This window comes from Cololabis saira, chromosome 3, assembly GCF_033807715.1.
Source record: "Cololabis saira isolate AMF1-May2022 chromosome 3, fColSai1.1, whole genome shotgun sequence".
NCBI lineage: Eukaryota > Metazoa > Chordata > Actinopteri > Beloniformes > Belonidae > Cololabis > Cololabis saira.
The window spans coordinates 5,966,654-5,989,465 of NC_084589.1; the positions used below are offsets into that span (position 1 = coordinate 5,966,654).

General features: G+C 43.9%; 20 non-coding genes across 20 annotated transcripts; all 20 read right to left on the reverse strand.

Moving 5' to 3' along the window:
- Window positions 1-88: 88 nt before the first annotated feature.
- Window positions 89-160, reverse strand: trnaa-ugc (transfer RNA alanine (anticodon UGC)). The gene has a single exon. It is a non-coding gene; the product is annotated as a tRNA-Ala (tRNA).
- A 110-nt stretch (window positions 161-270) lies between these two features.
- Window positions 271-342, reverse strand: trnag-ucc (transfer RNA glycine (anticodon UCC)). The gene has a single exon. It is a non-coding gene; the product is annotated as a tRNA-Gly (tRNA).
- Window positions 343-2,211: 1,869 nt separating this feature from the next.
- On the reverse strand, window positions 2,212-2,283 carry trnaa-ugc (transfer RNA alanine (anticodon UGC)). Its single transcript has one exon. It is a non-coding gene; the product is annotated as a tRNA-Ala (tRNA).
- A 110-nt stretch (window positions 2,284-2,393) lies between these two features.
- On the reverse strand, window positions 2,394-2,465 carry trnag-ucc (transfer RNA glycine (anticodon UCC)). The gene has a single exon. It is a non-coding gene; the product is annotated as a tRNA-Gly (tRNA).
- Window positions 2,466-4,281: 1,816 nt separating this feature from the next.
- Window positions 4,282-4,353, reverse strand: trnaa-ugc (transfer RNA alanine (anticodon UGC)). The gene has a single exon. It is a non-coding gene; the product is annotated as a tRNA-Ala (tRNA).
- A 109-nt stretch (window positions 4,354-4,462) lies between these two features.
- On the reverse strand, window positions 4,463-4,534 carry trnag-ucc (transfer RNA glycine (anticodon UCC)). The gene has a single exon. It is a non-coding gene; the product is annotated as a tRNA-Gly (tRNA).
- Window positions 4,535-6,404: 1,870 nt separating this feature from the next.
- trnaa-ugc (transfer RNA alanine (anticodon UGC)) lies at window positions 6,405-6,476 on the reverse strand. The gene has a single exon. It is a non-coding gene; the product is annotated as a tRNA-Ala (tRNA).
- Window positions 6,477-6,585: 109 nt separating this feature from the next.
- Window positions 6,586-6,657, reverse strand: trnag-ucc (transfer RNA glycine (anticodon UCC)). Its single transcript has one exon. It is a non-coding gene; the product is annotated as a tRNA-Gly (tRNA).
- A 1,870-nt stretch (window positions 6,658-8,527) lies between these two features.
- trnaa-ugc (transfer RNA alanine (anticodon UGC)) lies at window positions 8,528-8,599 on the reverse strand. The gene has a single exon. It is a non-coding gene; the product is annotated as a tRNA-Ala (tRNA).
- A 109-nt stretch (window positions 8,600-8,708) lies between these two features.
- On the reverse strand, window positions 8,709-8,780 carry trnag-ucc (transfer RNA glycine (anticodon UCC)). Its single transcript has one exon. It is a non-coding gene; the product is annotated as a tRNA-Gly (tRNA).
- Window positions 8,781-10,613: 1,833 nt separating this feature from the next.
- trnaa-ugc (transfer RNA alanine (anticodon UGC)) lies at window positions 10,614-10,685 on the reverse strand. The gene has a single exon. It is a non-coding gene; the product is annotated as a tRNA-Ala (tRNA).
- Window positions 10,686-10,794: 109 nt separating this feature from the next.
- On the reverse strand, window positions 10,795-10,866 carry trnag-ucc (transfer RNA glycine (anticodon UCC)). The gene has a single exon. It is a non-coding gene; the product is annotated as a tRNA-Gly (tRNA).
- A 1,822-nt stretch (window positions 10,867-12,688) lies between these two features.
- On the reverse strand, window positions 12,689-12,760 carry trnaa-ugc (transfer RNA alanine (anticodon UGC)). The gene has a single exon. It is a non-coding gene; the product is annotated as a tRNA-Ala (tRNA).
- Window positions 12,761-12,870: 110 nt separating this feature from the next.
- On the reverse strand, window positions 12,871-12,942 carry trnag-ucc (transfer RNA glycine (anticodon UCC)). The gene has a single exon. It is a non-coding gene; the product is annotated as a tRNA-Gly (tRNA).
- A 1,887-nt stretch (window positions 12,943-14,829) lies between these two features.
- On the reverse strand, window positions 14,830-14,901 carry trnaa-ugc (transfer RNA alanine (anticodon UGC)). Its single transcript has one exon. It is a non-coding gene; the product is annotated as a tRNA-Ala (tRNA).
- Window positions 14,902-15,011: 110 nt separating this feature from the next.
- On the reverse strand, window positions 15,012-15,083 carry trnag-ucc (transfer RNA glycine (anticodon UCC)). The gene has a single exon. It is a non-coding gene; the product is annotated as a tRNA-Gly (tRNA).
- A 1,890-nt stretch (window positions 15,084-16,973) lies between these two features.
- trnaa-ugc (transfer RNA alanine (anticodon UGC)) lies at window positions 16,974-17,045 on the reverse strand. The gene has a single exon. It is a non-coding gene; the product is annotated as a tRNA-Ala (tRNA).
- A 110-nt stretch (window positions 17,046-17,155) lies between these two features.
- trnag-ucc (transfer RNA glycine (anticodon UCC)) lies at window positions 17,156-17,227 on the reverse strand. The gene has a single exon. It is a non-coding gene; the product is annotated as a tRNA-Gly (tRNA).
- A 1,890-nt stretch (window positions 17,228-19,117) lies between these two features.
- trnaa-ugc (transfer RNA alanine (anticodon UGC)) lies at window positions 19,118-19,189 on the reverse strand. Its single transcript has one exon. It is a non-coding gene; the product is annotated as a tRNA-Ala (tRNA).
- A 110-nt stretch (window positions 19,190-19,299) lies between these two features.
- trnag-ucc (transfer RNA glycine (anticodon UCC)) lies at window positions 19,300-19,371 on the reverse strand. The gene has a single exon. It is a non-coding gene; the product is annotated as a tRNA-Gly (tRNA).
- Window positions 19,372-22,812: the final 3,441 nt, after the last annotated feature.

The window sequence follows — 22,812 nt, forward strand, 5'->3', positions numbered from 1 at the left end:
CCAACTGTGAACATAATTCATCCTTTATGGAACAATCAGTGTTGCTGATTACTCTTTCTTACGTCGTGTGGTTTATTAACACAAATAATGGAGATGCCGGGGATTGAACCCAGGGCCTCATACATGCAAAGCATGCGCTCTACCACTGAGCTACATCCCCTTCAGGGGGTTGTCTTGAAGACACGAAGACAGGAAGTTCTAAGAGTTACGAAATCCAAAGAACGAACTCTGATGAACTGTGAAAATTCAGATTTTTCACAAAAGTAGTGCTGCGATGGCCGGGAATCGAACCCGGGTCAACTGCTTGGAAGGCAGCTATGCTCACCAGTATACCACCATCACACAGATTTGGCACATAAACGTCATAATTTCCGCAACACAGGGCAAAACCAGTTTTCAATGGGACTGAGGTTTGTCTGTCCGTTTGCAGCAAAATGCAGGACTAGATGACTAGATGCTGGGGGACCCTAACCTCAACAATGCTGCTGCTTTGCTTTGCTCTGTTTTGAATTAACTTGGACATCAGTGCTTTTCTTGACTTCAGGGTGAATTATTACCTGGACTGTCTGCGTGAAATTCCGAAGGTGGCAATGTTGCATAACTCCTCCTAACCTTTAAACAGAGAGGGTAAATTTGATTAGCCAGAATAAAGCGTTTAAATCCATGGGCTGATTGTAAACTGGATATATACTTATTCACCTTTACTTGAAACAACCAGATTTCAGGATCCTGCTTCTTTGAGCCCTACTGGATCAATCTTGCTGGATTGCTTTTGAACAATTGGGTCCTGAAGGTTAGAGATGAGTCTATATACAATCAATGGTCACTTTAATAGGTACACCTTGCTAGTACCGGGTTGGACGCCCTTTTCCCTTCAGAACTGCCTTAATCCTTAGTGGCATTGATTTAACAAGGTACTGGAAACATTCCTCAGAGAGTTTGGTCCATATTGACATGATGGCATCACGCAGTTGCTGCAGATTTGTCGGCTGCACATCCATGATGTGAATCTCCCGTTCCACCACATTCCAAAGGTGTTCTATTGGTTTGAGATCTGGTGACTGTGGAGGCCATTTGAGGACAGTGAACTCATTGTCATGTTCAACAAACCGTTCTGAGATGATTCGGGCTTTATGACACGTCGCGTTATCCTGCTGGAAGTAGCCATCAGAAAATGGGTACACTGCGGTCATAAAGGGATGGACATGGTCGGCAACAATACTCAGGTAGGCTGTGGCATTGGCCCAATGTTAAATTGGTAGTGTGCCATAAAAATATCCCCCAAACCGTTACACCACCACCACCACCAGCCTGAACCGTTGATACAAGGCAGGATGGATCCATGCTTTCATGTTGTTGATGGCAAATTCTGACCATACCATCAGAATGACTCATCATACCAGGCAACCTTTTTCCAAACTTCTGTTGTCCAAATTTGGTGAACCTGAGTGAGCGAATTGAAGCCTCGGTTTCCTGTTCTTAGCTGACAGGAGTGGTACCCAGTGTGGTTCTGCTGCTGTGGCCCATCCGCCTCAAGGTTCGATGTGTTGTGCATTCAGAGATGCCCTTTGGCATACCTCGGTTGTAACGAGTGGTTATTTGAGTTACTGTTGCCTTTCTATCAGCTACAACCAGTCTAGCCATTCTCTTCTGACCTCTGACATCCACAAGGCATTTGCCCCCAAGGAACTACCGCCCACTGGATATTTTCTCTTTTTCCGACGACTCTCTGTGAACCCCAGAAAGGTTTTTGCGTGAAAATCCCAGTAGATCGGCAGGTTCTGAAATACTCAGACCAGCCCGTCTGTTACCAATAACCATGCCACGTTCAAAGTCACTTAACTCACTGTACTCCTCATTCTGATGCTTGGTTTGAACTACAGGAGATTCTCTTGACCATGTCTACGTGCCTAATTGCGTTGATTTGCTGCCATGTGATTGGCTGGTTAGAAGTTTTCGTCGAAGAGCAGTTGGAGCAGTTATTTTACCTAATAAAGTGGCCGGTGAGTGTAAATGCATACATATGTATGTGTCCCATATATATTCCTCATGACCATTAAAGCTTTTTGAAGGCATTGATGTTCAATACCAAGCACCAAGTCAAATTCATCCCGTGAGTTTGTCTAACTGTGAACATAATTCATCCTTTATGGAACAATCAGTGTTGCTGATTACTCTTTCTTACGTCGTGTGGTTTATTAACACAAATAATGGAGATGCCGGGGATTGAACCCGGGGCCTCATACATGCAAAGCATGCGCTCTACCACTAAGCTACATCCCCTTCAGGGGGTTGTCTTGAAGACACGAAGACAGGAAGTTCTAAGAGTTACGAAATCCAAAGAACGAACTCTGATGAACTGTGAAAATTCAGATTTTTCACAAAAGTAGTGCTGCGATGGCCGGGAATCGAACCCGGGTCAACTGCTTGGAAGGCAGCTATGCTCACCACTATACCACCATCGCACAGATTTGGCACATATTGTCTGTCCGCTTTGCAGCAATATGCAGGACTAGATGACTAGATGCTGGGGGACCCTAACCTCAACAATGCTGCTGCTTTGCTTTGCTCTGTTTTGAATTAACTTGGACATCAGTGCTTTTCTTCACTTCAGGGTGAATTATTACCTGGACTGTCTGCGTGAAATTCCGAAGGTGGCAATGTTGCATAACTCCTCCTAACCTTTAAACAGAGAGGGTAAATTTGATTAGCCAGAATAAAGCGTTTAAATCCATGGGCTGATTGTAAACTGGATATATACTTATTCACCTTTACTTGAAACAACCAGATTTCAGGATCCTGCTTCTTTGAGCCCCACTGGATCAATCTTGCTGGATTGCTTTTGAACAATGGGGTCCTGAAGGTTAGAGATGAGTCTATATACAATCAATGGTCACTTTAATAGGTACACCTTGCTAGTACCGGGTTGGACGCCCTTTTCCCTTCAGAACTGCCTTAATCCTTCGTGGCATTGATTTAACAAGGTACTGGAAACATTCCTCAGAGAGTTTGGTCCATATTGACATGATGGCATCACGCAGTTGCTGCAGATTTGTCGGCTGCACATCCATGATGTGAATCTCCCGTTCCACCACATTCCAAAGGTGTTCTATTGGTTTGAGATCTGGTGACTGTGGAGGCCATTTGAGGACAGTGAACTCATTGTCATGTTCAACAAACCGTTCTGAGATGATTCGGGCTTTATGACACGTCGCGTTATCCTGCTGGAAGTAGCCATCAGAAAATGGGTACACTGCGGTCATAAAGGGATGGACATGGTCGGCAACAATACTCAGGTAGGCTGTGGCATTGGCCCAATGTTAAATTGGTAGTGTGCCATAAAAATATCCCCCAAACCGTTACACCACCACCACCACCAGCCTGAACCGTTGATACAAGGCAGGATGGATCCATGCTTTCATGTTGTTGATGGCAAATTCTGACCATACCATCAGAATGACTCATCATACCAGGCAACCTTTTTCCAAACTTCTGTTGTCCAAATTTGGTGAACCTGAGTGAGTGAATTGAAGCCTCGGTTTCCTGTTCTTAGCTGACAGGAGTGGTACCCAGTGTGGTTCTGCTGCTGTGGCCCATCCGCCTCAAGGTTCGATGTGTTGTGCATTCAGAGATGCCCTTCGGCATACCTCGGTTGTAACGAGTGGTTATTTGAGTTACTGTTGCCTTTCTATCACCTACAACCAGTCTAGCCATTCTCTTCTGACCTCTGACATCCACAAGGCATTTGCCCCCAAGGAACTACCGCCCACTGGATATTTTCTCTTTTTCCGACGACTCTCTGTGAACCCCAGAAAGGTTTTTGCGGGAAAATCCCAGTAGATCGGCAGGTTCTGAAATACTCAGACCAGCCCGTCTGTTACCAATAACCATGCCACGTTCAAAGTCACTTAACTCACTGTACTCCTCATTCTGATGCTTGGTTTGAACTACAGGAGATTCTCTTGACCATGTCTACGTGCCTAATTGCGTTGATTTGCGGCCATGTGATTGGCTGGTTAGAAGTTTTCGTCGAAGAGCAGTTGGAGCAGTTATTTTACCTAATAAAGTCGCCGGTGAGTGTAAATGCATACATATGTATGTGTCCCATATATATTCCTCATGACCATTAAAGCTTTTTGAAGGCATTGATGTTCAATACCAAGCACCAAGTCAAATTCATCCCGTGAGTTTGTCTAACTGTGAACATAATTCATCCTTTATGGAACAATCAGTGTTGCTGATTACTCTTTCTTACGTTGTGTGGTTCATTAACACAAATAATGGAGATGCCGGGGATTGAACCCGGGGCCTCATACATGCAAAGCATGGGCTCTACCACTGAGCTACATCCCCTTCAGGGGGGTTTTTGAAGACACGAAGACAGGAAGTTCTAAGAGTTACGAAATCCAGAGAACTAACTCTGATGAACTGTGAAAATTCAGATTTTTCACAAAAGTAGTGCTGCGATGGCCGGGAATCGAACCCGGGTCAACTGCTTGGAAGGCAGCTATGCTCACCACTATACCACCATCGCACAGATTTGGCACATAAACGTCATAATTTCCGCAACACAGGGCAAAACCGGTTTTCAATGGGACTGAGGTTTGTCTGTCCGCTTTGCAGCAAAATGCAGGACTAGATGACTAGATGCTGGGGGACCCTAACCTCAACAATGCTGCTGCTTTGCTTTGCTCTGTTTTGAATTAACTTGGACATCAGTGCTTTTCTTGACTTCAGGGTGAGTTATTACCTGGACTGTCTGCGTGAAATTCCGAAGGTGGCAATGTTGCATAACTCCTCCTAACCTTTAAACAGAGAGGGTAAATTTGATTAGCCAGAATAAAGCGTTTAAATCCATGGGCTGATTGTAAACTGGATATATACTTATTCACCTTTACTTGAAACAACCAGATTTTAGGATCCTGCTTCTTTGAGCCCCACTGGATCAATCTTGCTGGATTGCTTTTGAACAATGAGGTCGTGAGGGTTAGAGATGAGTCTATATACAATCAATGGCCACTTTATTGGGTACACCTTGCTAGTACTGGGTTGGACGCCCTTTTCCCTTCAGAACTGCGTTAATCTTCCGTGGCATTGATTTAACAAGGTACTGGAAACATTCCTCAGAGAGTTTGGTCCATATTGACATGATGGCATCACGCAGTTGCTGCAGATTTGTCGGCTGCACATCCATGATGTGAATCTCCCGTTCCACCACATTCCAAAGGTGTTCTATTGGTTTGAGATCTGGTGACTGTGGAGGCCATTTGAGGACAGTGAACTCATTGTCATGTTCAACAAACCGTTCTGAGATGATTCGGGCTTTATGACACGTCGCGTTATCCTGCTGGAAGTAGCCATCAGAAAATGGGTACACTGCGGTCATAAAGGGATGGACATGGTCGGCAACAATACTCAGGTAGGCTGTGGCATTGGCCCAATGTTAAATTGGTAGTGTGCCATAAAAATATCCCCCAAACCGTTACACCACCACCACCACCAGCCTGAACCGTTGATACAAGGCAGGATGGATCCATGCTTTCATGTTGTTGATGGCAAATTCTGACCATACCATCAGAATGACTCATCATACCAGGCAACCTTTTTCCAAACTTCTGTTGTCCAAATTTGGTGAACCTGAGTGAGTGAATTGAAGCCTCGGTTTCCTGTTCTTAGCTGACAGGAGTGGTACCCAGTGTGGTTCTGCTGCTGTGGCCCATCCGCCTCAAGGTTCGATGTGTTGTGCATTCAGAGATGCCCTTCGGCATACCTCGGTTGTAACGAGTGGTTATTTGAGTTACTGTTGCCTTTCTATCACCTACAACCAGTCTAGCCATTCTCTTCTGACCTCTGACATCCACAAGGCATTTGCCCCCAAGGAACTACCGCCCACTGGATATTTTCTCTTTTTCCGACGACTCTCTGTGAACCCCAGAAAGGTTTTTGCGGGAAAATCCCAGTAGATCGGCAGGTTCTGAAATACTCAGACCAGCCCGTCTGTTACCAATAACCATGCCACGTTCAAAGTCACTTAACTCACTGTACTCCTCATTCTGATGCTTGGTTTGAACTACAGGAGATTCTCTTGACCATGTCTACGTGCCTAATTGCGTTGATTTGCGGCCATGTGATTGGCTGGTTAGAAGTTTTCGTCGAAGAGCAGTTGGAGCAGTTATTTTACCTAATAAAGTCGCCGGTGAGTGTAAATGCATACATATGTATGTGTCCCATATATATTCCTCATGACCATTAAAGCTTTTTGAAGGCATTGATGTTCAATACCAAGCACCAAGTCAAATTCATCCCGTGAGTTTGTCTAACTGTGAACATAATTCATCCTTTATGGAACAATCAGTGTTGCTGATTACTCTTTCTTACGTTGTGTGGTTCATTAACACAAATAATGGAGATGCCGGGGATTGAACCCGGGGCCTCATACATGCAAAGCATGGGCTCTACCACTGAGCTACATCCCCTTCAGGGGGGTTTTTGAAGACACGAAGACAGGAAGTTCTAAGAGTTACGAAATCCAGAGAACTAACTCTGATGAACTGTGAAAATTCAGATTTTTCACAAAAGTAGTGCTGCGATGGCCGGGAATCGAACCCGGGTCAACTGCTTGGAAGGCAGCTATGCTCACCACTATACCACCATCGCACAGATTTGGCACATAAACGTCATAATTTCCGCAACACAGGGCAAAACCGGTTTTCAATGGGACTGAGGTTTGTCTGTCCGCTTTGCAGCAAAATGCAGGACTAGATGACTAGATGCTGGGGGACCCTAACCTCAACAATGCTGCTGCTTTGCTTTGCTCTGTTTTGAATTAACTTGGACATCAGTGCTTTTCTTGACTTCAGGGTGAGTTATTACCTGGACTGTCTGCGTGAAATTCCGAAGGTGGCAATGTTGCATAACTCCTCCTAACCTTTAAACAGAGAGGGTAAATTTGATTAGCCAGAATAAAGCGTTTAAATCCATGGGCTGATTGTAAACTGGATATATACTTATTCACCTTTACTTGAAACAACCAGATTTTAGGATCCTGCTTCTTTGAGCCCCACTGGATCAATCTTGCTGGATTGCTTTTGAACAATGAGGTCGTGAGGGTTAGAGATGAGTCTATATACAATCAATGGCCACTTTATTGGGTACACCTTGCTAGTACTGGGTTGGACGCCCTTTTCCCTTCAGAACTGCGTTAATCTTCCGTGGCATTGATTTAACAAGGTACTGGAAACATTCCTCAGAGAGTTTGGTCCATATTGACATGATGGCATCACGCAGTTGCTGCAGATTTGTCGGCTGCACATCCATGATGTGAATCTCCCGTTCCACCACATTCCAAAGGTGTTCTATTGGTTTGAGATCTGGTGACTGTGGAGGCCATTTGAGGACAGTGAACTCATTGTCATGTTCAACAAACCGTTCTGAGATGATTCGGGCTTTATGACACGTCGCGTTATCCTGCTGGAAGTAGCCATCAGAAAATGGGTACACTGCGGTCATAAAGGGATGGACATGGTCGGCAACAATACTCAGGTAGGCTGTGGCATTGGCCCAATGTTAAATTGGTAGTGTGCCATAAAAATATCCCCCAAACCGTTACACCACCACCACCACCAGCCTGAACCGTTGATACAAGGCAGGATGGATCCATGCTTTCATGTTGTTGATGGCAAATTCTGACCATACCATCAGAATGACTCATCATACCAGGCAACCTTTTTCCAAACTTCTGTTGTCCAAATTTGGTGAACCTGAGTGAGCGAATTGAAGCCTCGGTTTCCTGTTCTTAGCTGACAGGAGTGGTACCCAGTGTGGTTCTGCTGCTGTGGCCCATCCGCCTCAAGGTTCGATGTGTTGTGCATTCAGAGATGCCCTTTGGCATACCTCGGTTGTAACGAGTGGTTATTTGAGTTACTGTTGCCTTTCTATCAGCTACAACCAGTCTAGCCATTCTCTTCTGACCTCTGACATCCACAAGGCATTTGCCCCCAAGGAACTACCGCCCACTGGATATTTTCTCTTTTTCCGACGACTCTCTGTGAACCCCAGAAAGGTTTTTGCGTGAAAATCCCAGTAGATCGGCAGGTTCTGAAATACTCAGACCAGCCCGTCTGTTACCAATAACCATGCCACGTTCAAAGTCACTTAACTCACTGTACTCCTCATTCTGATGCTTGGTTTGAACTACAGGAGATTCTCTTGACCATGTCTACGTGCCTAATTGCGTTGATTTGCTGCCATGTGATTGGCTGGTTAGAAGTTTTCGTCGAAGAGCAGTTGGAGCAGTTATTTTACCTAATAAAGTCGCCGGTGAGTGTAAATGCATACATATGTATGTGTCCCATATATATTCCTCATGACCATTAAAGCTTTTTGAAGGCATTGATGTTCAATACCAAGCACCAAGTCAAATTCATCCCGTGAGTTTGTCTAACTGTGAACATAATTCATCCTTTATGGAACAATCAGTGTTGCTGATTACTCTTTCTTACGTTGTGTGGTTCATTAACACAAATAATGGAGATGCCGGGGATTGAACCCGGGGCCTCATACATGCAAAGCATGCGCTCTACCACTGAGCTACATCCCCTTCAGGGGGGTTTTTGAAGACACGAAGACAGGAAGTTCTAAGAGTTACGAAATCCAGAGAACTAACTCTGATGAACTGTGAAAATTCAGATTTTTCACAAAAGTAGTGCTGCGATGGCCGGGAATCGAACCCGGGTCAACTGCTTGGAAGGCAGCTATGCTCACCACTATACCACCATCGCACAGATTTGGCACATATTGTCTGTCCGCTTTGCAGCAATATGCAGGACTAGATGACTAGATGCTGGGGGACCCTAACCTCAACAATGCTGCTGCTTTGCTTTGCTCTGTTTTGAATTAACTTGGACATCAGTGCTTTTCTTCACTTCAGGGTGAATTATTACCTGGACTGTCTGCGTGAAATTCCGAAGGTGGCAATGTTGCATAACTCCTCCTAACCTTTAAACAGAGAGGGTAAATTTGATTAGCCAGAATAAAGCGTTTAAATCCATGGGCTGATTGTAAACTGGATATATACTTATTCACCTTTACTTGAAACAACCAGATTTCAGGATCCTGCTTCTTTGAGCCCCACTGGATCAATCTTGCTGGATTGCTTTTGAACAATGGGGTCCTGAAGGTTAGAGATGAGTCTATATACAATCAATGCTCACTTTAATAGGTACACCTTGCTAGTACCGGGTTGGACGCCCTTTTCCCTTCAGAACTGCCTTAATCCTTCGTGGCATTGATTTAACAAGGTACTGGAAACATTCCTCAGAGAGTTTGGTCCATATTGACATGATGGCATCACGCAGTTGCTGCAGATTTGTCGGCTGCACATCCATGATGTGAATCTCCCGTTCCACCACATTCCAAAGGTGTTCTATTGGTTTGAGATCTGGTGACTGTGGAGGCCATTTGAGGACAGTGAACTCATTGTCATGTTCAACAAACCGTTCTGAGATGATTCGGGCTTTATGACACGTCGCGTTATCCTGCTGGAAGTAGCCATCAGAAAATGGGTACACTGCGGTCATAAAGGGATGGACATGGTCGGCAACAATACTCAGGTAGGCTGTGGCATTGGCCCAATGTTAAATTGGTAGTGTGCCATAAAAATATCCCCCAAACCGTTACACCACCACCACCACCAGCCTGAACCGTTGATACAAGGCAGGATGGATCCATGCTTTCATGTTGTTGATGGCAAATTCTGACCATACCATCAGAATGTCGCAGCCGATATTGAGACTCATCATACCAGGCAACCTTTTTCCAAACTTCTGTTGTCCAAATTTGGTGAACCTGAGTGAGCGAATTGAAGCCTCGGTTTCCTGTTCTTAGCTGACAGGAGTGGTACCCAGTGTGGTTCTGCTGCTGTGGCCCTTCCGCCTCAAGGTTCGATGTGTTGTGCATTCAGAGATGCCCTTCGGCATACCTCGGTTGTAACGAGTGGTTATTTGAGTTACTGTTGCCTTTCTATCAGCTACAACCAGTCTAGCCATTCTCTTCTGACCTCTGACATCCACAAGGCATTTGCCCCCAAGGAACTACCGCCCACTGGATATTTTCTCTTTTTCCGACGACTCTCTGTGAACCCCAGAAAGGTTTTTGCGGGAAAATCCCAGTAGATCGGCAGGTTCTGAAATACTCAGACCAGCCCGTCTGTTACCAATAACCATGCCACGTTCAAAGTCACTTAACTCACTGTACTCCTCATTCTGATGCTTGGTTTGAACTACAGGAGATTCTCTTGACCATGTCTACGTGCCTAATTGCGTTGATTTGCGGCCATGTGATTGGCTGGTTAGAAGTTTTCGTCGAAGAGCAGTTGGAGCAGTTATTTTACCTAATAAAGTCGCCGGTGAGTGTAAATGCATACATATGTATGTGTCCCATATATATTCCTCATGACCATTAAAGCTTTTTGAAGGCATTGATGTTCAATACCAAGCACCAAGTCAAATTCATCCCGTGAGTTTGTCTAACTGTGAACATAATTCATCCTTTATGGAACAATCAGTGTTGCTGATTACTCTTTCTTACGTTGTGTGGTTCATTAACACAAATAATGGAGATGCCGGGGATTGAACCCGGGGCCTCATACATGCAAAGCATGCGCTCTACCACTGAGCTACATCCCCTTCAGGGGGGTTTTTGAAGACACGAAGACAGGAAGTTCTAAGAGTTACGAAATCCAGAGAACTAACTCTGATGAACTGTGAAAATTCAGATTTTTCACAAAAGTAGTGCTGCGATGGCCGGGAATCGAACCCGGGTCAACTGCTTGGAAGGCAGCTATGCTCACCACTATACCACCACCGCACAGATTTGGCACATAAACGTCATAATTTCCGCAACACAGGGCAAAACCGGTTTTCAATGGGACTGAGGTTTGTCTGTCCGCTTTGCAGCAAAATGCAGGACTAGATGACTAGATGCTGGGGGACCCTAACCTCAACAATGCTGCTGCTTTGCTTTGCTCTGTTTTGAATTAACTTGGACATCAGTGCTTTTCTTGACTTCAGGGTGAGTTATTACCTGGACTGTCTGCGTGAAATTCCGAAGGTGGCAATGTTGCATAACTCCTCCTAACCTTTAAACAGAGAGGGTAAATTTGATTAGCCAGAATAAAGCGTTTAAATCCATGGGCTGATTGTAAACTGGATATATACTTATTCACCTTTACTTGAAACAACCAGATTTCAGGATCCTGCTTCTTTGAGCCCCACTGGATCAATCTTGCTGGATTGCTTTTGAACAATGAGGTCCTGAGGGTTAGAGATGAGTCTATATACAATCAATGGCCACTTTATTGGGTACACCTTGCTAGTACTGGGTTGGACGCCCTTTTCCCTTCAGAACTGCGTTAATCTTCCGTGGCATTGATTTAACAAGGTACTGGAAACATTCCTCAGAGAGTTTGGTCCATATTGACATGATGGCATCACGCAGTTGCTGCAGATTTGTCGGCTGCACATCCATGATCTGAATCTCCCGTTCCACCACATCCCAAAGGTGTTCTATTGGTTTGAGATCTGGTGACTGTGGAGGCCATTTGAGGACAGTGAACTCATTGTCATATTCAACAAACTGTTCTGAGATGATTCGGGCTTTATGACACGTCGCGTTATCCTGCTGGAAGTAGCCATCAGAAAATGGGTACACTGCGGTCATAAAGGGATGGACATGGTCGGCAACAATACTCAGGTAGGCTGTGGCATTGGCCCAATGTTAAATTGGTAGTGTGCCATAAAAATATACCCCAAACCGTTACACCACCACCACCACCACCAGGCTGAACCGTTGATACAAGGCAGGATGGATCCATGCTTTCATGTTGTTGATGGCAAATTCTGACCATACCATCAGAATGACTCATCATACCAGGCAACCTTTTTCCAAACTTCTGTTGTCCAAATTTGGTGAACCTGAGTGAGCGAATTGAAGCCTCGGTTTCCTGTTCTTAGCTGACAGGAGTGGTACCCAGTGTGGTTCTGCTGCTGTGGCCCATCCGCCTCAAGGTTCGATGTGTTGTGCATTCAGAGATGCCCTTCGGCATACCTCGGTTGTAACGAGTGGTTATTTGAGTTACTGTTGCCTTTCTATCAGCTACAACCAGTCTAGCCATTCTCTTCTGACCTCTGACATCCACAAGGCATTTGCCCCCAAGGAACTACCGCCCACTGGATATTTTCTCTTTTTCCGACGACTCTCTGTGAACCCCAGAAAGGTTTTTGCGGGAAAATCCCAGTAGATCGGCAGGTTCTGAAATACTCAGACCAGCCCGTCTGTTACCAAAAACCATGCCACGTTCAAAGTCACTTAACTCACTGTACTCCTCATTCTGATGTTTGGTTTGAACTGCAGCAGATTCTCTTGACCATGTCTACGTGCCTAATTGCGTTGAATTGCTGCCATGTGATTGGCTGGTTAGAAGTTTTCGTCGAAGAGCAGTTGGAGCAGTTATTTTACCTAATAAAGTGGCCGGTGAGTGTAAATGCATACATATGTATGTGTCCCATATATATTCCTCATGACCATTAAAGCTTTTTGAAGGCATTGATGTTCAATACCAATCCTTTATGGAACAATCAGTGTTGCTGATTACTCTTTCTTACGTTGTGTGGTTCATTAACACAAATAATGGAGATGCCGGGGATTGAACCCAGGGCCTCATACATGCAAAGCATGCGCTCTACCACTGAGCTACATCCCCTTCAGGGGGTTGTCTTGAAGATACGAAGACAGGAAGTTCTAAGAGTTACGAAATCCAATGAACGAACTCTGATGAACTGTGAAAATTCAGATTTTTCACAAAAGTAGTGCTGCGATGGCCGGGAATCGAACCTGGGTCAACTGCTTGGAAGTCAGCTATGCTCACCACTATACCACCATCGCACAGATTTGGCACATAAACGTCATAATTTCCGCAACACAGGGCAAAACCGGTTTTCAATGGGACTGAGGTTTGTCTGTCCGCTTTGCAGCAAAATGCAGGACTAGATGACTAGATGCTGGGGGACCCTAACCTCAACAATGCTGCTGCTTTGCTTTGCTCTGTTTTGAATTAACTTGGACATCAGTGCTTTTCTTGACTTCAGGGTGAATTATTACCTGGACTGTCTGCGTGAAATTCCGAAGGTGGCAATGTTGCATAACTCCTCCTAACCTTTAAACAGAGAGGGTAAATTTGATTAGCCAGAATAAAGCGTTTAAATCCATGGGCTGATTGTAAACTGGATATATACTTATTCACCTTTACTTGAAACAACCAGATTTCAGGATCCTGCTTCTTTGAGCCCCACTGGATCAATCTTGCTGGATTGCTTTTGAACAATGGGGTCCTGAAGGTTAGAGATGAGTCTATATACAATCAATGGTCACTTTAATAGGTACACCTTGCTAGTACCGGGTTGGACGCCCTTTTCCCTTCAGAACTGCCTTAATCCTTCGTGGCATTGATTTAACAAGGTACTGGAAACATTCCTCAGAGAGTTTGGTCCATATTGACATGATGGCATCACGCAGTTGCTGCAGATTTGTCGGCTGCACATCCATGATGTGAATCTCCCGTTCCACCACATTCCAAAGGTGTTCTATTGGTTTGAGATCTGGTGACTGTGGAGGCCATTTGAGGACAGTGAACTCATTGTCATGTTCAACAAACCGTTCTGAGATGATTCGGGCTTTATGACACGTCGCGTTATCCTGCTGGAAGTAGCCATCAGAAAATGGGTACACTGCGGTCATAAAGGGATGGACATGGTCGGCAACAATACTCAGGTAGGCTGTGGCATTGGCCCAATGTTAAATTGGTAGTGTGCCATAAAAATATCCCCCAAACCGTTACACCACCACCACCACCAGCCTGAACCGTTGATACAAGGCAGGATGGATCCATGCTTTCATGTTGTTGATGGCAAATTCTGACCATACCATCAGAATGTCGCAGCCGATATTGAGACTCATCCTACCAGGCAACCTTTTTCCAAACTTCTGTTGTCCAAATTTGGTGAACCTGAGTGAGCGAATTGAAGCCTCGGTTTCCTGTTCTTAGCTGACAGGAGTGGTACCCAGTGTGGTTCTGCTGCTGTGGCCCATCCGCCTCAAGGTTCGATGTGTTGTGCATTCAGAGATGCCCTTCGGCATACCTCGGTTGTAACGAGTGGTTATTTGAGTTACTGTTGCCTTTCTATCAGCTACAACCAGTCTAGCCATTCTCTTCTGACCTCTGACATCCACAAGGCATTTGCCCCCAAGGAACTACCGCCCACTGGATATTTCCTCTTTTTCCGACGACTCTCTGTGAACCCCAGAAAGGTTTTTGCGGGAAAATCCCAGTAGATCGGCAGGTTCTGAAATACTCAGACCAGCCCGTCTGTTACCAATAACCATGCCACGTTCAAAGTCACTTAACTCACTGTACTCCTCATTCTGATGTTTGGTTTGAACTACAGCAGATTCTCTTGACCACGTCTACGTGCCTAATTGCGTTGATTTGCTGCCATGTGATTGGCTGGTTAGAAGTTTTCGTCGAAGAGCAGTTGGAGCAGTTATATTACCTAATAAAGTGGCCGGTGAGTGTAAATGCATACATATGTATGTGTCCCATATATATTCCTCATGACTATTAAAGCTTTTTGAAGGCATTGATGTTCAATAGCAAGCACCAAGTCCAATTCATCTTGTGAGTTTGTCTAACTGTGAACATAATTCATCCTTTATGGAACAATCAGTGTTGCTGATTACTCTTTCTTACGTCGTGTGGTTTATAAACACAAATAATGGAGATGCCGGGGATTGAACCCGGGGCCTCATACATGCAAAGCATGCGCTCTACCACTGAGCTACATCCCCTTCAGGGGGTTGTCTTGAAGACACGAACACAGGAAGTTCTAAGAGTTACGAAATCCAAAGAACGAACTCTGATGAACTGTGAAAATTCAGATTTTTCACAAAAGTAGTGCTGCGATGGCCGGGAATCGAACCCGGGTCAACTGCTTGGAAGGCAGCTATGCTCACCACTACACCACCATCGCACAGATTTGGCACATAAACGTCATAATTTCCGCAACACAGGGCAAAATCAGTTTTCAATGGGACTGAGGTTTGTCTGTCCGCTTTGCAGCAAAATGCAGGACTAGATGACTAGATGCTGGGGGACCCTAACCTCAACAATGCTGCTGCTTTGCTTTGCTCTGTTTTGAATTAACTTGGACATCAGTGCTTTTCTTGACTTCAGGGTGAATTATTACCTGGACTGTCTGCGTGAAATTCCGAAGGTGGCAATGTTGCATAACTCCTCCTAACCTTTAAACAGAGAGGGTAAATTTGATTAGCCAGAATAAAGCGTTTAAATCCATGGGCTGATTGTAAACTGGATATATACTTATTCACCTTTACTTGAAACAACCAGATTTCAGGATCCTGCTTCTTTGAGCCCCACTGGATCAATCTTGCTGGATTGCTTTTGAACAATGGGGTCCTGAAGGTTAGAGATGAGTCTATATACAATCAATGGTCACTTTAATAGGTACACCTTGCTAGTACCGGGTTGGACGCCCTTTTCCCTTCAGAACTGCCTTAATCCTTCGTGGCATTGATTTAACAAGGTACTGGAAACATTCCTCAGAGAGTTTGGTCCATATTGACATGATGGCATCACGCAGTTGCTGCAGATTTGTCGGCTGCACATCCATGATGTGAATCTCCCGTTCCACCACATTCCAAAGGTGTTCTATTGGTTTGAGATCTGGTGACTGTGGAGGCCATTTGAGGACAGTGAACTCATTGTCATGTTCAACAAACCGTTCTGAGATGATTCGGGCTTTATGACACGTCGCGTTATCCTGCTGGAAGTAGCCATCAGAAAATGGGTACACTGCGGTCATAAAGGGATGGACATGGTCGGCAACAATACTCAGGTAGGCTGTGGCATTGGCCCAATGTTAAATTGGTAGTGTGCCATAAAAATATCCCCCAAACCGTTACACCACCACCACCACCACCAGCCTGAACCGTTGATACAAGGCAGGATGGATCCATGCTTTCATGTTGTTGATGGCAAATTCTGACCATACCATCAGAATGTCGCAGCCGATATTGAGACTCATCATACCAGGCAACCTTTTTCCAAACTTCTGTTGTCCAAATTTGGTGAACCTGAGTGAGCGAATTGAAGCCTCGGTTTCCTGTTCTTAGCTGACAGGAGTGGTACCCAGTGTGGTTCTGCTGCTGTGGCCCATCCGCCTCAAGGTTCGATGTGTTGTGCATTCAGAGATGCCCTTCGGCATACCTCGGTTGTAACGAGTGGTTATTTGAGTTACTGTTGCCTTTCTATCAGCTACAACCAGTCTAGCCATTCTCTTCTGACCTCTGACATCCACAAGGCATTTGCCCCCAAGGAACTACCGCCCACTGGATATTTTCTCTTTTTCCGACGACTCTCTGTGAACCCCAGAAAGGTTTTTGCGGGAAAATCCCAGTAGATCGGCAGGTTCTGAAATACTCAGACCAGCCCGTCTGTTACCAATAACCATGCCACGTTCAAAGTCACTTAACTCACTGTACTCCTCATTCTGATGTTTGGTTTGAACTACAGCAGATTCTCTTGACCACGTCTACGTGCCTAATTGCGTTGATTTGCTGCCATGTGATTGGCTGGTTAGAAGTTTTCGTCGAAGAGCAGTTGGAGCAGTTATATTACCTAATAAAGTGGCCGGTGAGTGTAAATGCATACATATGTATGTGTCCCATATATATTCCTCATGACTATTAAAGCTTTTTGAAGGCATTGATGTTCAATAGCAAGCACCAAGTCCAATTCATCTTGTGAGTTTGTCTAACTGTGAACATAATTCATCCTTTATGGAACAATCAGTGTTGCTGATTACTCTTTCTTACGTCGTGTGGTTTATTAACACAAATAATGGAGATGCCGGGGATTGAACCCGGGGCCTCATACATGCAAAGCATGCGCTCTACCACTGAGCTACATCCCCTTCAGGGGGTTGTCTTGAAGACACGAACACAGGAAGTTCTAAGAGTTACGAAATCCAGAGAACGAACTCTGATGAACTGTGAAAATTTAGATTTTTCACAAAAGTAGTGCTGCGATGGCCGGGAATCGAACCCGGGTCAACTGCTTGGAAGGCAGCTATGCTCACCACTATACCACCATCGCACAGATTTGGCACATAAACGTCATAATTTCCGCAACACAGGGCAAAACCAGTTTTCAATGGGACTGAGGTTTGTCTGTCCGCTTTGCAGCAAAATGCAGGACTAGATGACTAGATGCTGGGGGACCCTAACCTCAACAATGCTGCTGCTTTGCTTTGCTCTGTTTTGAATTAACTTGGACATCAGTGCTTTTCTTGACTTCAGGGTGAATTATTACCTGGACTGTCTGCGTGAAATTCCGAAGGTGGCAATGTTGCATAACTCCTCCTAACCTTTAAACAGAGAGGGTAAATTTGATTAGCCAGAATAAAGCGTTTAAATCCATGGGCTGATTGTAAACTGGATATATACTTATTCACCTTTACTTGAAACAACCAGATTTCAGGATCCTGCTTCTTTGAGCCCCACTGGATCAATCTTGCTGGATTGCTTTTGAACAATGGGGTCCTGAAGGTTAGAGATGAGTCTATATACAATCAATGCTCACTTTAATAGGTACACCTTGCTAGTACCGGGTTGGACGCCCTTTTCCCTTCAGAACTGCCTTAATCCTTCGTGGCATTGATTTAACAAGGTACTGGAAACATTCCTCAGAGAGTTTGGTCCATATTGACATGATGGCATCACGCAGTTGCTGCAGATTTGTCGGCTGCACATCCATGATGTGAATCTCCCGTTCCACCACATTCCAAAGGTGTTCTATTGGTTTGAGATCTGGTGACTGTGGAGGCCATTTGAGGACAGTGAACTCATTGTCATGTTCAACAAACCGTTCTGAGATGATTCGGGCTTTATGACACGTCGCGTTATCCTGCTGGAAGTAGCCATCAGAAAATGGGTACACTGCGGTCATAAAGGGATGGACATGGTCGGCAACAATACTCAGGTAGGCTGTGGCATTGGCCCAATGTTAAATTGGTAGTGTGCCATAAAAATATCCCCCAAACCGTTACACCACCACCACCACCACCAGCCTGAACCGTTGATACAAGGCAGGATGGATCCATGCTTTCATGTTGTTGATGGCAAATTCTGACCATACCATCAGAATGTCGCAGCCGATATTGAGACTCATCATACCAGGCAACCTTTTTCCAAACTTCTGTTGTCCAAATTTGGTGAACCTGAGTGAGCGAATTGAAGCCTCGGTTTCCTGTTCTTAGCTGACAGGAGTGGTACCCAGTGTGGTTCTGCTGCTGTGGCCCTTCCGCCTCAAGGTTCGATGTGTTGTGCATTCAGAGATGCCCTTCGGCATACCTCGGTTGTAACGAGTGGTTATTTGAGTTACTGTTGCCTTTCTATCAGCTACAACCAGTCTAGCCATTCTCTTCTGACCTCTGACATCCACAAGGCATTTGCCCCCAAGGAACTACCGCCCACTGGATATTTCCTCTTTTTCCGACGACTCTCTGTGAACCCCAGAAAGGTTTTTGCGGGAAAATCCCAGTAGATCGGCAGGTTCTGAAATACTCAGACCAGCCCGTCTGTTACCAATAACCATGCCACGTTCAAAGTCACTTAACTCACTGTACTCCTCATTCTGATGCTTGGTTTGAACTACAGGAGATTCTCTTGACCATGTCTACGTGCCTAATTGCGTTGATTTGCGGCCATGTGATTGGCTGGTTAGAAGTTTTCGTCGAAGAGCAGTTGGAGCAGTTATTTTACCTAATAAAGTGGCCGGTGAGTGTAAATGCATACATATGTATGTGTCCCACATATATTCCTCATGACCATTAAAGCTTTTTGAAGGCATTGATGTTCAATACCAAGCACCAAGTCAAATTCATCCCGTGAGTTTGTCTAACTGTGAACATAATTCATCCTTTATGGAACAATCAGTGTTGCTGATTACTCTTTCTTACATTGTGTGGTTCATTAACACAAATAATGGAGATTCCGGGGATTGAACCCGGGGCCTCATACATGCAAAGCATGCGCTCTACCACTGAGCTACATCCCCTTCAGGGGGTTGTCTTGAAGACACGAACACAGGAAGTTCTAAGAGTTACGAAATCCAAAGAACGAACTCTGATGAACTGTGAAAATTCAGATTTTTCACAAAAGTAGTGCTGCGATGGCCGGGAATCGAACCCGGGTCAACTGCTTGGAAGGCAGCTATGCTCACCACTATACCACCATCGCACAGATTTGGCACATAAACGTCATAATTTCCGCAACACAGAGCAAAACCGGTTTTCAATGGGACTGAGGTTTGTCTGTCCGCTTTGCAGCAAAATGCAGGACTAGATGACTAGATGCTGGGGGACCCTAACCTCAACAATGCTGCTGCTTTGCTTAGCTCTGTTTTAAATTAACTTGGACATCAGTGCTTTTCTTGACTTCAGGGTGAATTATTACCTGGACTGTCTGCGTGAAATTCCGAAGGTGGCAATGTTGCATAACTCCTCCTACTTGAAACAACCAGATTTCAGGATCCTGCTTCTTTGAGCCCCACTGGATCAATCTTGCTGGATTGCTTTTGAACAATGAGGTCCTGAGGGTTAGAGATGAGTCTATATACAATCAATGGTCACTTTAATAGGTACACCTTGCTAGTACCGGGTTGGACGCCCTTCCTGTCTTTACGAAGACAGGAAGTTCTAAGAGTTACGAAATCCAGAGAATGAACTCTGATGAACTGTGAAAATTCAGATTTTTCACAAAAGTAGTGCTGCGATGGCCGGGAATGGAACCCGGGTCAACTACTTGGAAGGCAGCTATGTTCACCACCACCATCGCACAGAATCAAAAATAAATTGAGATTCTGAATGTTACTGTATGCATATTCAGTCTGTTCCCTATACATGCTATTTCAAAAAATACTTTTCCATAATATCTCATGTATAATCTTTTATTTATTTTTTTAGCATTGTAATTCACTGATTAGTTCTTAAACTCAATTGAAAGCACTTTTTTTTCAAAGTGATAGCTGTTGAATACATTTTCATTGTAATGTCAACCGCAACTATTCTATTGATTTGCTGATTCAGAATTATTTTTGTTTTTGTTCACTGAATAATTTTTATACAAAATCCTGCCCCCTCCCCAATTTATTCCTGGAATGTACTGTATACCAAGGGAGAACTGTTGAATTGAAGAAATGGCTTTTAAATGCGCAGTAAATAAATTGTTTAAATTGTTCAAGATGTTGGTTTTGTGTTGATTAAATGACTTGAGGCAATAAGTTTCCATAAATAAACTGAGTTGCCAAGTTTTAAGTTGTCAGAATTAGAATGGAATGACTGATTTAATACAGGAAAACTAACTAATCCGAGTTTTATTGAATATGTGAGCTGAAGAACAATAGGTAAATGCCTCATTTGGAATGCAGAAAACAGCTCAATAAAGTTGAGTTTTCTTTACTTTAATTGTATAATTGTATAATGTGTGCAACACCAGTTGCTTAATTAAATCAATTATATATACTTTAATTATTTTAATTAATAAACTTAAATGTTTGCAGGCAATCGGTTTCCTTGAATAGTTTGAGTTTGAATTACTTTTACTACTACAGGTTTTACAGCGATACAAATAGAAAATCCTACACGAAAACATGTGTAGATTTGTGCAGTCAGGGCTTTGGCGATTTTAAACTCAAAATATTGCTAACTACCTGTACTTCATATTTCTTTCTCTTTCTTTCTTTTTTGTTGAAAAATCAGACCATTCTGACACTAATGTTAAAGTCTGTTCTATTTTTAAAAACCTGGGTGCATAAATGTTTTATATCCACTATGTAAACTCAGTAACATGTCTGTATCGGTAGTTTTGGTCCAACCATTCTTTCAGTGAAAACTTTAAGAACAAATAAAATTCTGTTGAAGGAAAATCAATTTATAATACTTGATTAATTCCTGAAGCGAAATTAAATCATTAATATATTAATCAGGCTTCATAATGTTTCGTATAGGCACTTTTCTTTTACTTTTCAGTCAAATTAAAGGCAGTAAAGAGAAGAATACAAGTGAGCAGAACGTGAAGAGTGGTCCAAAAACTTGAATGAACTGAAGCCACGTTTTACAGTTTTTCACAGTTGCTAATACCCAAAAAGCAATAATTTGGCACAATTTGCACAACCTTCACTTCATGTACCAATTGCTCGACCCAAGTTGGCACTACTTCACACTCCCTTATCTGCATTAGAGTCTGACTTTCCTTCTTTACACTCTGATGTCAATTACAAATCACCTTGCTGTCAAAACACTACACACAATGTTCAGTCGTTGAACACACTTCTCAAATACAATCTCAAAGCATCAAACTACAACACACAAATATTCAAATCTCTAAACTTTCAGGTCTGTTGAGCAATTTGCAATCAGGACTGCAGTATAAAAACACCGCAATGGAGGTGAATGAGTACATTTTCATTGATGAGGTTGGGTTCAACCTCGTGAAGAAGAGGCGCCGGGGCAGAAATGTCATTGGCCATTGTTGAGGTCCCCGGCCAGCGTGGTGGCAACATCACAATGTCACCATGAATCATCATGGCATCCTCCACCCTCATGCCCACCTAGGGGCCTATAATACTGCCCGTCTCCTTGCCTTCCTGGACGGCCTGCATGACTTGCTAATACCACCTGGTCGGATGGATGTCCCACATCGGTCCATTATATTGTCATCTGGGACAATGTCAGTTTCCATCGGGCTGCTCTGGTGCGTGGGTGGTTCCAGGACCACCCACGCTTTTCCACTCTATTTCTTCCACCTTACTCTCCCTTCCTTACAGTTTTTTACGATTGTTTACACACTAAAATACAAATTTCCACACAATTTGCGAAATTCTACTCCAAGGAGCAAAACATCTCCACAGATTTGCACAACATTACACACAATGTCTGCTTCACCCTTTTTGCAAAACAATACACACAGTTATTTGTAAAACTCTACACACATTTTCACACCTTAGACACAGATAAGGATTGGGAGGTTACATTCCTGTCATTACAAAGCCCTGGATTGCCAATGACCACACTCATGAACAAATTGGATAATCACATCCACCAGGTGTGGAAGCACACATCTGCTTATTTGAAAACGCAGCACTCAGGTGTGCTATAAAAGGCAGCAGGTGAGTTGTCTTCAACAAAAATGGAAGGAGCTACAAGAAGAAGAAGAAGAAGAGTGAGAATGAGAGGGGAAGCTCAAAGAGGAGATGAAGGAGGTAGAGGAAGAGGAGAAGGAGGTAGAGGAGGAGGCCCAGGTAGAGGAAGAGGAGAAGAAGGACTTGAAGAGTTGATATAACCTGAACAAAGAAGACGAGGACCAAATTTGACTCTTGAAATCCGTGCAACACTTATTGACCATGTCATCAACCATGGACTGACACTGATGGAAGCTGGACAAAGAGTTCAACCTAATCTCAGCAAAAATACTGTTGCGTCAGTAATTCGGACATTTCGTTGAGAAAACAGGTAAGCTAACCACACTGTACATTGAAACTGAATCTTGCTATACTTATCATCAATATTGTTTAGTATGACATTTGACAGTAGGCTGCATGTGTATTTTATAGATTTATATTTTTATTAGATATATATTTTTTTTACATAGGATTGAGGGTCGAGGACACCAAGGTGGAAG